Source organism: Stegodyphus dumicola, chromosome 1, assembly GCF_044657685.1.
Source record: "Stegodyphus dumicola isolate Sdum_Otavi_A_Nest chromosome 1, ASM4465768v1".
NCBI classification, from domain to species: domain Eukaryota; kingdom Metazoa; phylum Arthropoda; class Arachnida; order Araneae; family Eresidae; genus Stegodyphus; species Stegodyphus dumicola.
Window position 1 is genome coordinate 268,049,519 of NC_140768.1, and position 15,782 is coordinate 268,065,300.

At 32.2% G+C, this 15,782-nt stretch overlaps 1 protein-coding gene across 2 annotated transcripts in view; it reads right to left on the minus strand.

The window, feature by feature from the left end:
• Positions 1 to 15,782, minus strand: part of LOC118185726 (AN1-type zinc finger protein 4-like) — an 85,546-nt gene that overhangs the window by 56,306 nt on the left and 13,458 nt on the right. Inside the window, exon 1 of one of the 2 annotated variants that reach the window (XM_085806670.1) lies at positions 6,582 to 6,719. The exons of the other annotated variant lie outside the window; for it this stretch is intronic. The gene's annotated coding sequence lies outside the window, so the exon portion shown is untranslated. Of the gene's footprint in view, positions 1 to 6,581; positions 6,720 to 15,782 lie in introns of those variants that run through there. 2 annotated transcript variants of the gene reach the window in all.

Below are 15,782 nucleotides of genomic sequence, written 5' to 3' on the forward strand. Positions count from 1 at the left end.
ATGTCTTAACCAGAAAAGTGAAAGTATTAAATGACTTGGGTTTTCTAGTTACTAACAATATGCCAATAAAAATAGTTAAATATGCCAATAACGGTAATGAATATTTTATGATGCAAGGTTTTTTTTAAAACAAACATTTGTTGCTATGCGATTGAGTGTTCTATCTCAAAATGCTACTCTTTGACAGAAAAAGCAATATTTCTTCACTATTAAATCAGTCATTTTTACTGGAAACATTTTAGTTATTGATTAAAAAGACTGTCTGAAAAGATCAAATATTCAAAGCAGGAAAACAAATTTTCCACTTGGAATCTGTTACAGTCAGCCTTTTCTTGTAGCGGAGAAAAAATGAAAACTTTAAATTTTTCGGTCAAGATTTCAGACTGAAATTTTATTCACAATCTAATTATAAGAGTCACTTCTAATAGCCAGGGAATACTTTTTTATTTCAATGCCAATAGTAAATTTTATTTAAAAAGTTATACAATAGTTGTAGTTACATAATTATTTTTTTTTCTGTTACCTAACATATGGAACGAAAAAATATTAATCAGAAGTTTTAAAAGTAGTGTATTTATGTAGTCCACTAAAATTACAGAATCACAACGAAAGCGAGCGACGAACGCGAAAATTTCATTAAAAGTAGAATATTCCGGGATATGCAAATGATTAGCGTTTCATGCCATGCACAAAGTACAGTCAAAATTATTGACCCTTGAAAGTTATATAAGAAGACAGACTGAAATACCGATTATTAACACACGAAAAAACGGGTTTACACGACATTTTTAACTCGATATTTTTAATCGATTTTTTTATATATTTTTTACTCGATATTTTTTGTTCAGAGCTTAAAGTCATGCATGCCTCCGGTGCATGGCTCCGGTGCAGCTTACTCAAGAAAAATCGAATTTCCAACTGAATCATCAAATAGAAACGAAAAGTTTTAATTGATTGTTTATTTATCTGTCATCAGTTTAACATACTTTATTAATCTTTTTAATGTTTATTTAATTTTGTTTTTCATTATTTATTATTTTATTATTTAATTTGGTTTTCCTGTCTTGAATGTCTTTCGTAAAGTTGCTTGACTTTTAATCTTAGAAATGAAACCCTAGTTATGGCTCTAAGAAGGAACTCATACCAGTGTTCATCACAAATCGATCGTGGCAGAATCGTAGTCAGCTGGCGTCGTGGATTACAACACTGTGCAGCTGCTGTTGGTGTTCTGAGATTCAATGACTGCAATGATAATCAGGAATCGGCCAATCTAGAAAGCCATGCAGAGCGATGTGTGGAATTTCAACGGTCCACGCTAATTAATGCTACTGATGAGAGACATCTTGACTGTATCGCTTTAAGGATTAGTTAACCACATCACTTAATCTGGACTATCGATCCTCTCTTGCAAGAAGAGAACGACGCTTTCTCTTAAATACACTTTCTCATAACTTTCGAAGGTGACGGAAACAATTCGAAATGCTGTGGATATCCTCAAAGAAGAAGGAACCCATAATGAACGACGCAGTGAAGCCATTTTACGCTGTTATATTTGGTTGATATAGAAAGCTGCTGCACGGTTTCCACAAACACGTGCGAATTCTCTCGTTTAGATGTGGCATTTAAACTTTCATAAGTGCGCCTGTCAGTCCACAGGACAACTGAAGTGAATTCACATTACTTTCCACCTTCTTAAAAGCCTATTTTTCAAATTCGCGACATCTTTCGAAACTGATTCGTTTCTAGTCCTGCACATGTTGGATTTTATAAAGACATATTTTGTGAATGATCTTGAGTAATCTTCACATAGTCCCTTAGAACATACTAATCCTTCGTGACCACTATAAAAGTTATGTTTGTCGACGAATATATATATATTCTGGCAATAAAATATTTCGCTATTAAGAAGAAAAGAAGAAAAATAATAATTAAAAAAACCATGCTTTTCTGTGCATTTCTATAAAACCTACATCCTGATATTATTTATACTTTTCGAATTATTGATTTGCTACACTTTTTCTTACTTTTGAATCATACTGTTTATATATATATGTGATGTACCAGCTTTAGTCGTAGCTTAAATTATCAGACGATAAGTTTAAAAAAAAAACAGGATCCATTTATTATTATTCAGGAGAAATAGAAGTTACAAAATCAGATATACGGAGTAAATAAAAAGAATTACTAATAACTTTTTGTATGAAGTTTACTGCATCGTGACATTTAAGAAAAAGCCCCCGATATTCCTTTGCGAGTTCTTTTAAAGCCTCTGGAAAGGCGGAGCTTCAAAGAAATGACGTCAGCCTCGTCAGCCAATCCAGTTCGTTTTAAATATTTTCAGAACATTCTATAACTGTACGTGTAGAAAAGGTGGGAAAAACAACTCGACTACGGGGCTGTGAATTTAATTCCACGTACTTTCAAATAAGAGAACGTCGCCATTAAAAATGAAAAGAAAATACAGTTAGAATTTTAAGTATATTCTTTACTATGGAATTTTATTATTACACACACATATATATATATATTTATAAGATAAAAAATATGTAAGTCAGCTTTATAATTACTAAATTTATTAATGGCTTCTTAATTCCTTATTTTTAATTTGAGTATTTCGTTTCTCCATTTTAAAAATAACTATAACATTTCTGGATTGCGCCATTTCTAGATTAATCTATGCCACAAAGTTTGCATAATGCTAATGAAGTAGTTATTTTCGGAACCTGAACTCTTGTGAACTGAAACTTTTCTAACCTAAACCAAAACCTTCCATGTTGGATAACTGTGCACTCTTAGCTTTAACTTCTATACTGCTTGGACGCTATTTCTCTCGCTCTCTTTCTGTCGCAGCAGTATTAAAAAATGTAACATTACTTCTAACTAATGCTTCTACAAATTAATATGAGTATATGAAGCGAATCACTAAAAAGTTATGATGATTTTTTGTTAGGTTCTAATTCCTATTTCTCTGAAAGTTTCGGAACTTCTTTTAAAAAGCATCCAATTAGAGTTCTGCATTCATCAAGGAAGTTTCAGAAAGTCTCTAATATATATCGAAGAGGAAAAGATACTGAAAGAGTAACTATCTATTGTAGCACACAGCGAGAGAAGTTCGGAAGAATGCCTCGTATTTGTTTTAAATCCGCTACTAATTAGGTGTACTGACTGTAACATGTTAAGGACATACGAAAGGAGAGTGCTCTTATTCCATACAAAGAAGGTAACACAGTGAATGCATTTGAAAGAATCACGAATAAAATTACGTGTAAAATAAATAACAGTAAGTGTGACGAAATGCGGATGGAAAAGCAGCAAGATCTGTGAGACGTGTTTTAAATTCTTCTTGAGTTATACCATTTTCAGGGACTATGAGAGACGAATTGTAAACATTCTGAAATGTGTTGAAGAATTGTTTTGGTGCATGAGGAAAATTATTATTGAATCTTCAATACAGCATTTTGGATACTTGCGGAAGGGTTGCTCATCTTGACAAGCATAATGCGGCTCATACAATTTTTACATATACTTAATTTCATTTTTATACGAACTTTTTTATGGGAATTCGAAATTCTTATTCTCTTTTTACTCGTGCCATTTTGATTTAACATGAGCGGGCCGAGACAGTTTCTGAAATTGCATCTAATCAACCTGTCTTGGAAAACCAAAATATAAAAAGTTTAGTTCTGCGTCTTAATACTTTACCTTTGTTACAACCGCTAGACCGAAGTATAATTGCAGCATTTGAAGTATCCTACTTAAAACTCGTATTCCAACACACTTTAGGTGAACTGAATGTTGAAACACTAAGAGTCATTGATGTGTGAAAGGAATTCTCAATTATGGTATGTATTAATCAAGTTGGACTGGCACTAACTGAATTAAGACCAGGAACTTTAAATGCATGTCGGAAAGTAGTTTGGCCAATATGTGAAAAGAAAAGTCTCATCCCTAATAACAGCAGAATTTCCCAGCATCATTACAATGCCACACATAGGTAGCGGGCAAAGATTCGATAATCTGCTGTTTGAAATCCGTATGACTTATTAGTTGACAAAGCTCTAAGCGAAGACGAAGTATTAGAGTTTGACCTTGAGAATAATAATCCCAAAGAAGGTAATGATAATGAAGAAGATGATCTAGTTTTAAAAGCAGATTTAATAAAAGAAGGTCTGCAGCTAGCCAGAAAATATAAGTAATCATTTTGTCAAACGTAATTCTCATGAGGAACGCACTTAGAAATTTCAAAGTGAGCTAAAATTGTTGACAGTCTTTAACCGTGTAGACTCCAGTAGATAAATTTCTGTATGCAAAATGGAGTAACAGGAAACTACACAAGAGAAGGGTTAAAATACCCTTTATTAAATCTTTGAAAATTTACAATGCGTCAACTCGACGCTAACAAACTTCATCGCCTCTGCTTGGGCGGTAACTGAAAATCAAGTAACGAAACTGAAATTTGAAGATATTAAAAAACGATAGAACTAGACTACAGGGTTCAGCAAGATCGCGTAAGTTAAACCCACTTCGAAGCTAGTGGCAGCAAATAAATGCAATTAAGCCACTTGAACCAGCAATAAGCAAACGTACCTAAGGCAGAGGTGGCGGCTAGAGCCTAACTCTCTCTTTTACTCCTACCGAAACTCGGCTTTTAAATACTTCCTGCGAAGTAGAAATTTGCATTCCTTTCACGCGCGCTACAACATTTAACTATTCTGGCACTGACAATTAGGGGAATGAAGGCTTATAGGAAAGTTTTTTTAAATTAAACTTGTTAGTTAAAATAAATATAAATCCTACAACCTAAACACGAACACAAAGATTAATAACTGAATTCATTTGTAAAACCGCTGAAATATCAGAACTGAGACTCGCGGTGATTTTGCTCAAGAGATCACAGAAATTTCATGAATAGAGAAGGAATACAATGTTCACAACATTTCTAATGATAGCAATCATATTCCAGAAACGGAAACGTATGCGAAGTTTATTGTTAGAAACAGAAAATGAATAAAATCTTGTTATATGTAAAACAGACTTCTTTTTTCTTTCTTTTTTTTTGGGGGGGGGAGGGGAAGAGAAGTTTATGAAGAATGATTTTCATTCCAAATGCAAATTTTTATTACATATCATTATTTGTGTATTTTGTCGAAATAAAATAATAAACTTAAAACTAATATTTTCAGACGCCTTTTAAAATTTGCTTATTTTTTACATCCGGAACCAATTTTCTTTTCTTTTATAAATACAATATTCTTTCACACTAAAATTTTATTCACATTTTTCAGGACCGTATCTGTCGTGTAAAAACAGAATTAAGTGTAATTACTTTGGTGTCCGCCGAAAACTTCGCGGCAAAAACATCGCGGACGAAAACGTCGCGGAGAAAACAACGCAGGGCGAAAACTCCCTGGTACAAAACATCATGGGAGAAAAGAAAGCAAAGAGAAAACATCACAGTTCTAAAGCATAGTGGTACAAAATATCGTGCTCCAAAATAAAGCTGTTCAAAAACTTCTCAATTTAAAAACAACGTCGTCAAAAATATCGTGGTATAAAATAAAGTACTACCTACAAATCATCGCACCCATGCATTTTCAGGTTTTAAAAGTTATAAATGCATTTTTGCATAATGATTTGGGAGCGCAAGAAGAAAGAGGGATTCTTTTACTTCTATATTTCATATTTTTGAATGAACTAATAAAATTGCTGAAAAAATAAGAAGGAAACTTAAGCATTTAAAAATTGAAAATGAATAGAAAATTAATGCAACTTATAGAACTTAATAGAATTTTAAATTTGCATACTTAATTAACAAAGGTCATTAATAAATTAGTCTTTTTTTATAGAGTTTTATTGATAATTTTTTATGAAAAATACAGTCTAAAAATGCTTGGGAAAAGGAGGATAATTAACTGCATGAGGGTACCTATAAAAATTGCTTGGTTAATTAGCAAATTATTTTCTTTCATATTTGTTAATCTGATATAGTTTTAGGGAAAATTAAACTTTCGTTTCCTTTCATTTTATTCTTAAAATGTCGTTAACATTTTCGTGTATAGCGTGAGATCAATGTTTTGGATGTCGATTTGTAAGTTATGACGAAAGTCAGTTACATAATATGTCAGTATGGGATCTGATAAACGCATGTGTGCGATGTTATCATCATGCGATGATTTGTAGATACTTCATTTTTTACCACGATATTTTCGAAGACGATGTTTTTTAATTGCGAAGTTCTTGAACAGCTCTATTTTCGACCACGATATTTTGTTTTAGAACTGCGATATTTTCTCTTTGCTTTCTTTTCTCCCACGTAGTTTTTGTGCAGATGCGGCGTTTTCGCCTTGCGTTGTTTTCTCCGTGACTTTTTCGTCCGCGATGTTTTTGGCTCTAACCATTACCTTAGGCACCAATATTTAACCTATAAATCAAATATTCAGAAGCAAAACGAACGCTCACTGAGAGAGCCAAGTTTGCAGAAAATCATTTCCTTTTACTTCACTTTTCTCCTCTTTATTGTGTTTGTTTGGTTAGATATAAATTAAAAGGCCTCGTTATGAGAGTGGGAAATATATACGAACCATAGTTATGAGTTAAGTTTTCTCTGTATGGACAGTACGGCAAACAACCAGAATTTGGCCATTTCCTCTACGTATCCTTAGGAAGTCGAAAAACCTGTCACTCGGTTATTAACGCCCTAAAATGGAGCTGAGATTCTTATGGAATTCTTCTTCCCAGTTAATAAGAAGCTGAAAGAGAGTGTTTGATTTAGAAACTCCATTCGTCAGAGAAGTATACATTTCATAACTGTTATTTACACTTCTGAATGCTTTGCAGAGACGTTTCGATTATCTGAAGCAGTTTTTTAATCTGGATAAGTCTTGCCTAATTTGGTAACTGATTACACAGGTAATAATTATGAAAAAGAAAAGATTTCAAGTAATTGTAATTATGTTTGAATTTTGATAAAAGCACACACAGATGTTAAAAAATAGAAACCTTGATTAGTCAGGATTTATAATTTTATGAAAAATTCCATGCACTGCTTTATTTCTTACCTTCCATAATTATCATAAAAGTTTTTACAAATTCTTAATCAAAAATTAGAATTGATTTTTCATTGATTTGCTACGCAGCACCTCAAGATAACTATGCAGAATTGGGTCAGAAGAGACAGTTATGACAAGTAATTCAAAAACCACAAAAGCTAAGGTGTGGCTAGTTTGAGTTGGCTGTTTTACGATTATGTGCGTGAGCATATGAACCAGTTGCATCATTCTTATAAAACTCGACGTGTTGCGTGATTTCGGAAGCAGCATGTGAGCTTATGAATGCTATTTTGCATTAACCTTTATTCCATACGTTTCCAGCATCTAAATTAGCATTTATCAGTCTCTAATGTTTTTCATGCAGTTTTTTTTTTATTTTTGTTTTTGTTTTTGTTTTGTTTGTTCGTTTGGTTATATTAATTTTTTTTTTTTTTTTTTTTTTTCTATTTTAAAGAATTTCACAATTTAAAATTTCATTTTGCAGAGACAATTTGAATTTAAGTTTCCTATATAGAGAGAGTTCTGCTACTTGTAGAATTTTCCGTACGTCTTGCACAACATGCAGAATTACATAGTTAAAGAATAATAAAAGGATATTAGATGTAAAGAAATACCAAAGGAACATAACCTGAGAAGTTAGATCTTTTATGTATAGACTATTTAAATTAATTTAAATTTAATCAAAGAATTTTTAATTTTAATTAATAAGCTCATGCTGCATATGTATTAAGTTTTATTAACTTGTAATAATTCTGAACTTTTTAACGCTATCCGGTTCGATAAGCTTTCTGGACAGCTTCTTACAGACTGCTCAAAACAAACTCTCAAAAATCAAACATGCTTTAACGAATCACGGACCTTCCACATGCTAGCTGACCGTATTAATCACTATGGCCACGAGAATACTCGCGGGTGGTGCGATAATTCCTTGCATTCTCGCTTACTGAAAGAGCGACTGAGCACGTAGATTCAGATATGCGAATTAGTCTTAAAAATTGCACAATTAACTGCTGCTTTTCCGATATCAGAACACAAAAAAGGTTTCGGAAGATATTATTTTTGGGACCTTATCATACTTTTCTAAGAGATATTTCTGATCATTTACTGTCTACTACATTTCTTTACAAAGACACCATTGCAAAGAAAGACTAGTAGAAAATTGGAAAAGCAAGAAACGTGAAAAATCAACTGCATATTCGTCGGGATCTGAACCACGGAATTTTGTTTGGTAGAAGGAAATGTTAACCTTTTACACCACAACAGTTCGCATGGATAGAATAGATTTAACATCATTTAAAGCAGTATTAACGAAACTGTGTGTAAGAAATTACATTTATTTAGCGGTAAAATAGTTTTTTTTTTTTTTTCGAATTTTAATCATCTATTAGAAATACGAATTTCTTATGTTTTAAAAGCAAATCTATGGCTGCACATTGGAAAACACACATTTAAAAAAGGCATCAAACACAATCCAGAATCTTATTCTCCGTAGCTTTACAGTTTATTTCTTTAAAATAGGAACTTCAAGGTTATTTTCGCAGCCCAACTCGCCTCGTTACCATAGAAACGACAGCTGCAAAAGACTATTTGAATCCAGGACTTAGAAGAGAAGGGAGCTCATAGAGCTTTTTTCCCTGAAGCAGAAAGTGAGAAGTGATGACGTAGCCATGTTAACACTGAGCGCGCCAATATAATCCACAGCTTGGAAATTAGCGTTTTTGAACCAGCGTTTAAAATGAGCTGTGTGTGAAAGATAGCTATAATTTGGAAGAGGCAATGTTACTGCTTTATGCATTTTAGACTGAACCATTAAAAAATTTAATAATGCTTACTCAATTTTAAAATAATAGATAAAATGTGCTACTCTTTTAACATAAAGTTTCGTGTTTATTTTATTTTTATTTGCAGGTTTTTTTATGTAATGCACGTTTATTTCTAATCGTTTCTTTATTTGCATGGTAACTGAGGGAATTTTTATACTGCTTCTAAGATAACTATAATAGCAGCTATTTAAATTTACTCAAAAAACAGCTTTACATTGACATAGGTTTAAACATTTATGACATATATGGCAACATTTCTGCTAACCTACGTTTGATTTTTTGCCTAATTGTAAATTTTACATTGTTATAATTCTCTTCCGATTCAATATAATAGATATATTTTAAATAATTTTGTAATTTATACTTATATCTATATTACAATTAAATAAATGTATATAAGATTGTTACCTTAATTTTGACAAAATAGCTTTATTCAGAGTACCTAAAACAGTTATTTAATTTTTCAAAAGTGTGAGTAAAGGAAGCAGGTCTTTTTATGCCAATTACTTTGATGTTTTATACTATTATATTTTATCTAGAATGCTAATCTAGCACAAAATCTAATCAATAATTAGTTACAAAGGATACAATAAGAATAACTTTAACAAGTACTTAACAAAATTAGTTTGTTAAATACTTGTTATTCTTGTTGGTACTATTTTGGTACTATTCATAATACCGAAGATATTATCGATTAACTCATAGAAGTCAGATGCTTTCTGATTTCCTGTGGGGTAGAGTATACCTTTTGCGGTACTTTTTGAAAATAATGTTTTCTCTGGAGCGACTTTTTGTCTCTCGTTTCCCTTGACCATTAAATAATTTGGTTTTAGTTTGTGACACAATTTGATTTCTTCTCAATCTCTATTTAAAACCTCTTTAATAATATCAAAATTTAAAACAGTTCCATCTTCTAAAACAAATCCTCTATCTAAAACGCGGTTTCTCAGTAATTTGAGGCAGAGCGCGAAATGAGACCTCTGATTAAAACAAACTGCACATTTTGAAAAGAACCATCTTAGTCCAGTTTAGAGTCATAGCAGAGTTTTCAATCTATATGCATTTCGTCGAAACTGAGAACGCATATTTTTTGTACAGAATACAAATATTCGCCTCTTTCCTTCTTTAGAGGGCCCATCAGCGGCCGAGCGGTAAAGTCGCTGAACACTGGTAGTTCGGTCCTAGGTTCGAATCCCGCGAACGGGCTGGCTGCATGGGTGTTTTCGTAGCTTTCCCCATGTGTAAAGTGTATACGAGCCAGTTTCCCTTAGAAAGTCCTCCACGAAGGCATCCCTCCCCTTAGGCAGATAGCCCTAGTGTGCCTTGCCATAATTAAATACATACATACGCCTTCTTTAGAGTAAGAACATTACTTTGAATTCTTGGACTACGCTAAAATTTAGAAAACACTAAAAAATAAAATAAACAACATTTCTTTAATTTGATAATACTAGGTAAAGATATTCGAATTTTTTTCTGAATTTTTTTTCTTTCCAAAAATCATAGTTTTAAGATGACAGAGCTCTTATGACGATGCAACGTGAAATATTTTCACTAGTCCACCTGATTTTTTTTCTTCTTTTTCAGTAATGCATTAATCTGCGTCTTTATAAATATAGGCTTTAGACATTTTTCCAAATTCTCCGATTTGTGCTCACCCCCCCCCCAAATTTCGCTATTTGACATTTTAATTTCTGATACCAATTTCTGTCTAGATGTCGTCCACCTTCTTTGTCGCTGAACAAACATTCTAAAATTTTTCTTTTCTCTGTTTTTCAATACTTTAATACAATTTAATACAATTTTCTAAGGATATTATTTTGTTCTTCAAATTATCAATGCATTCTTGTTTATCCTTAAACATTCAGGATGATCTACATTTTCATTTGTGAGTTTTATTTCAAAATCATTAAAATTTGATTTATTATTGTCATCATAATTTACTTTCGGCACAGCATTCCATTTCAACAGTTTCTTTTTGTGGCTATCCAAACAAGCGATTTTTCATATCATCTTCATAAACACTGCATAGAAAATGTTCGCTGCAGATTTTTACGCTCTTCACATTAATAGAATCTTCTCTTTGACATTTGTGTATCCATTCTTTCGTCAAAAGCAAACTCTCATTTGGATCTTTTGGTCCCATGAAATAAACTATCTCATCCTTTCATACTTCTGTAAGTGCTACGGCACGTTACTGCAGCGCAAAAAGCCATATTACGTAAACGATACTTTACAATATAGAGTTTAAAATAAAAACTGACTAAAATTACATATATATAAATTATTTTAAATATATACATTATTAGAAAACAGATATATATATTATTAAAATTAATTTGGGATATGTAACCTCTAGAAAATCGTCTCGCAGCTCAATGAAACTACTGTTTTAAACGCGGGAAATCAGGACAGGTGGCATCACAGTGACGTCAGATTATTGCCTGTTACGTCCCCCCATTAGGCTCGCGTCGGCGAGGAGTCGAACAAAGAAATGAGCTAGCCCTGATTATCCCTGATTTGAATCGCCTAATTTTCTCCCTTCATTTCATTTCCTTTTAGCGTGTTTTGCTTCATGAAAAGCGCGCCAATGAAGGCTGACTTGTACTGCAGTCTTGTAGTGCAGAAAATAAGTACTGCGCAGTGATGACGACACGGGTTATAGTTGCAAATGGAGAAGGCTCGTAACGGCCTTGAACAACCTATTTTAAAGTAGCATACTATAGTGGCTTCAGATATGCAAATTACTCTTAAATAATTCAACAATTAACTGCTGCCTTTCCGATATCAAGACACGAATAAGAGTTCAGAAGATATTTTGGGGACCGTATCGTACTTTGATAAGAGCTATTTCTTTTACATCAGTGGTACTGCCCATCGCTGAAATAAAGTTTTTCTTTTTTGCAGGCAAAATTAATCATTGGAAAAGTCGAATCACAAGATCAACGTTAAGGCAGGAAAAATCTCGAAATTGACTGATTGAATTCACCAAACCTTTAAGAGGGTTTTTACGCTTTTATTAATGACTTTAGCATCAGAGCTCAGCTTAAAAGTGAATTTGAACAATTAATAATTCCTTAAACGCAGAACACGTAAGAAGCTTTATTTTAGCAATTTTGTCACCCTTTCGCTTATTATTACAGTTTTTAAAATAATTTTTTGTCTTCCATTTCCTTGCCTTTGCATGTATTACGATATTGATATTATGGCTTTCCTTTGCAGAAAAGCTAAAAAAAAAAAAAAAAAAAAAAAAAAAAAAAAAAAATCAGACTCAAAAATGCTTCTTTTCACATATGCATGCTTTAATGCACGTTTTTGTGCTCTTAAGCTATTGGGCCGCAAAGGTGTAGAAAAGTTTCCTTAAAAGCTTTAAAACCTTTGAACGAGGGAAAAAAATTAACAAACCGTTAACTCAGGCACGTTTGTTTCAAAGAAAAGTATTTTTATCAACACATATTCCAAAGATATTATGTATTAAAAGAGAGAAATAATTGAAAAAGCAAGATTACTTCTGCTTTAACTGATGGAAGCTTGAACAGCTATTCTCATTTCCTTTTTGGTTTACTCTGTGAATCTAAATTTGATTTCGATGATTGCTACCGTTGAAAATGTTGCCTTTTATAAGTATGGAATCATATAGGAAATCAGTATAATTATAGGATTATCGTAAAGTACCCAGAAGTTTCCCTTAATAAGGAAGTTCCACTTTTGAACATTCCCTTTCATAACAGTGTTCAGATGTACGGTAGAAAAGACAAAGCAAGCTTAGATTTTTATTGCGAAATCTGATGAAATTTAAAAACGTTTTTGTTATATTTTACATGAAAAATTGATGAAATCTTGGCATCGAAAAAAAAAAAACAGTTTTTAATTAGTCTATTTCTCAGTTTTTTTCTGGGGAAGAACTATAATAAATGGTAAAAAATCACCAATTTCTGTGCCCATTCAACTTGAATTTATTCCTTTTCAAAACGGAAGCTGTAAAAAACGCAATCGTTTAAACCTTCCTCGTTTATTTATTCATTTTTTTATCTTCTTCTGAAGGTTGATTTTGTTTTATAGTTGTAAAATGTGGGTCATATTACCTTAAAGTGATGCATTAAACGAATTTAGCTCTTCGTAAATAATAACAAAAGCGTATCAGCTTCATGGTTACCTTTAGCGAATGAACCTGGCGTCCAAAGAGCCATGAAACACTTTTTCAAATAAAGCATTGCATTGCATTATACCATTGCTCAGACGCTTCTGATCATTTCACTTAATACAACGATCGCTTGCAGACGAAAATGAAAAAATCTGATGTGTGCACCACAGGACTTCCTTGTACAGAATATTAAATTATACCCATTTTTTCTTGCATTTCATTTAAACTTATTGGATTGAATTAAATCTACTTCTTCGATAGCGCTTAAACCACAATAGAATAAATGCACTCTTTAAAATTCATTATATTTGTTTACTATAGCGACACTCTGGTCCTAGGTTCATTTAACAGCGTTACATTTCATAAATGTTTTAACTATGTCTTATCACTTAGTAAGAGGCAATCGACCATCAACGGCCTTTACCAATATATGATACTTGACTTTGAAATTCTTGAAGAATCGAATAAGTTGTATCCAATAATATGGAAGTACTTGTACACATGCTGTGCTAGAGATTACTAGCGACGGAGGCTCCTGTAGAATAAGTAAACTTTGAACAAATGAGGTACTCGTGTGGCCCCAACTATTAGTAGGGATCAAAAGCATTTTAGTTGACTGGAGCTCTGGTTGCGCCATCTCTTGCAGGATGTATTGTAAGGCATTTTTAAAATTTCATAAAAATTATTCTTCTGATATGCAATAATTGGTAAGTAAAATGATGAAAAACACAATTTGCAGTACACATTTTTAAACTCAGAATTCCCAAAATTTATATCATCTTAAGAATCATTTAATCGTTGCCACATGTTCTATTCAAATACTATAATAAATCTAAAACGATGCATAAAAGAAATTAAGCAAAGAACAACAACAACAACAAAGAAACAGTTTTTTACAGAAGATTCAATATTTCTCATTCAATTAATTCAGTTCTCACTTCACGACAAGGCAAAAATACATTAAAACTCAAGATATCTGTATTGAAAATAATGAAGTAAATCTTAAACACTTATTTCCTCGAATAAATTCCAGAATGGATTAAGCATGATTTAATTCGCAATAATAAAAGAAGGAGTTATCTTTGTTATTGCGAAGCTTACTTTCTCTAGATTGGCAACAAATCTACTATTCTGCTGCTTCAAATGTAAACAAGCAATGGCCGCAATGGAAAAAATATTAGGCTTAGCGGCACTTAAACAATTTTTTAATTGTTGATAATTCTAAAAATATTGCATACAGATTTACTAAAGGCATAAAAACCTTAACCTGAAGATAAGAACAACATAAGTCAATCATTTTTAATGTAAACAATGCACAATTCACAAACATATAAGAATAAAGAAACTGAGATCACTGAGCCGAGTAACAGAGTGGATGTATATATACATATATTTATATACTTTTTGGTGCTGCGGATTGCAACCAAAATACGAGGTGCACATCTACATGTTATAGCAGTCCTATATACAAAATTTCAACGTTCTGATGCTACTCGTTTTTGAGTTACGCGAGATACATACGTACGTACGCACAGACGCCACGAAAAATTCTCTTCAGAATTCATTTAAAATTAGTTTTACAATTTTTTTGGGGAAAAAGAGTCCTTTATGCTGTCCTTACGTACAGATATCACGCAAAAACATCGTTAAATTGCATTCAAAAGCGGTGAAAATGGATATTTGCGCTGAAATATGATGCCTGAAACTTTTCGCGATTACAGTACTTCCTTTTTACTTCGTACAAGAAAATAAAAAGTATAATTAAAGTAAGTTTACCCCTTTGATGACCATATATAAAGAGGATATTTTAATTAGTGGAACAAAGTATATTTCGAGAATGCAGTGCTCTCACTCACGAATTTGAGGGTATTTATTATATAGCTTGATTTTATTTCATTTACTTTTTACTTAATGACATGGGTGCTCTCCATTGGTAGCAAAACAGAAGAATCTTATTTCTGAAGTCCGTTTTTACAGTTTGTACAATACACTACCACCAAAGCAATGGCAAAAATTGTGACTATAAGACTTAAATGATTCCAATATCCTGCCATACAGCCAGAACTATTACTGAATGATTTCTAGAAAAAAAACTTTTAGGTCAACTAAATTATGCAAACGTAAGTTCTCATTAGTGTAGATTTCGAATACAGTTTTAAGATTTCTAGTGCGATCAGGCATAGGACAGTCTCTTTCAAGAGAAAAAAATATTTGCTCAGGTGAGCTGAAGAACAATAATATATAACGTAAATCAAAGGACAAACAAAAGAGAAAGTTAAAATTGCTTAATTAATGTTTTCTTATTCGGGCTTATCTTTGTTTCCTTTTCCGAGTAATATATTCATTTGATTTTCTGTCAGTTAAGACATATGTTCGTTTTCAAAGAAATTCCCCTTCCGAAGAGCGAGATCTATATCTGATAGTCCTCAAAATGGAGAGCATTTTATTATAAATTAGCGCCACCCTAAGATTTCATTTTTATCTAATATTAAATTCTACATTTGCGTCCATTTTCTCTTCCAGTTAGGTTAACTATAATGTTTTCGTTACTCTTCATAGACTTTTTTTTGAAAGTTTAGTAGAAAGGATTTGGGGATAAATATAATATCAAATTAAAAATTTATTAAAAATATCTGAAAGTTTTCAGATTTTAAATTACTTCCAAAGGGGCGTCTTTCAAAAATATTTTGTGTGTTACCTTTATTTATTAAATATTATGTTCTTCGCACTAAAACCATAAAATTCAGTTCAACAGCGATATCGTAA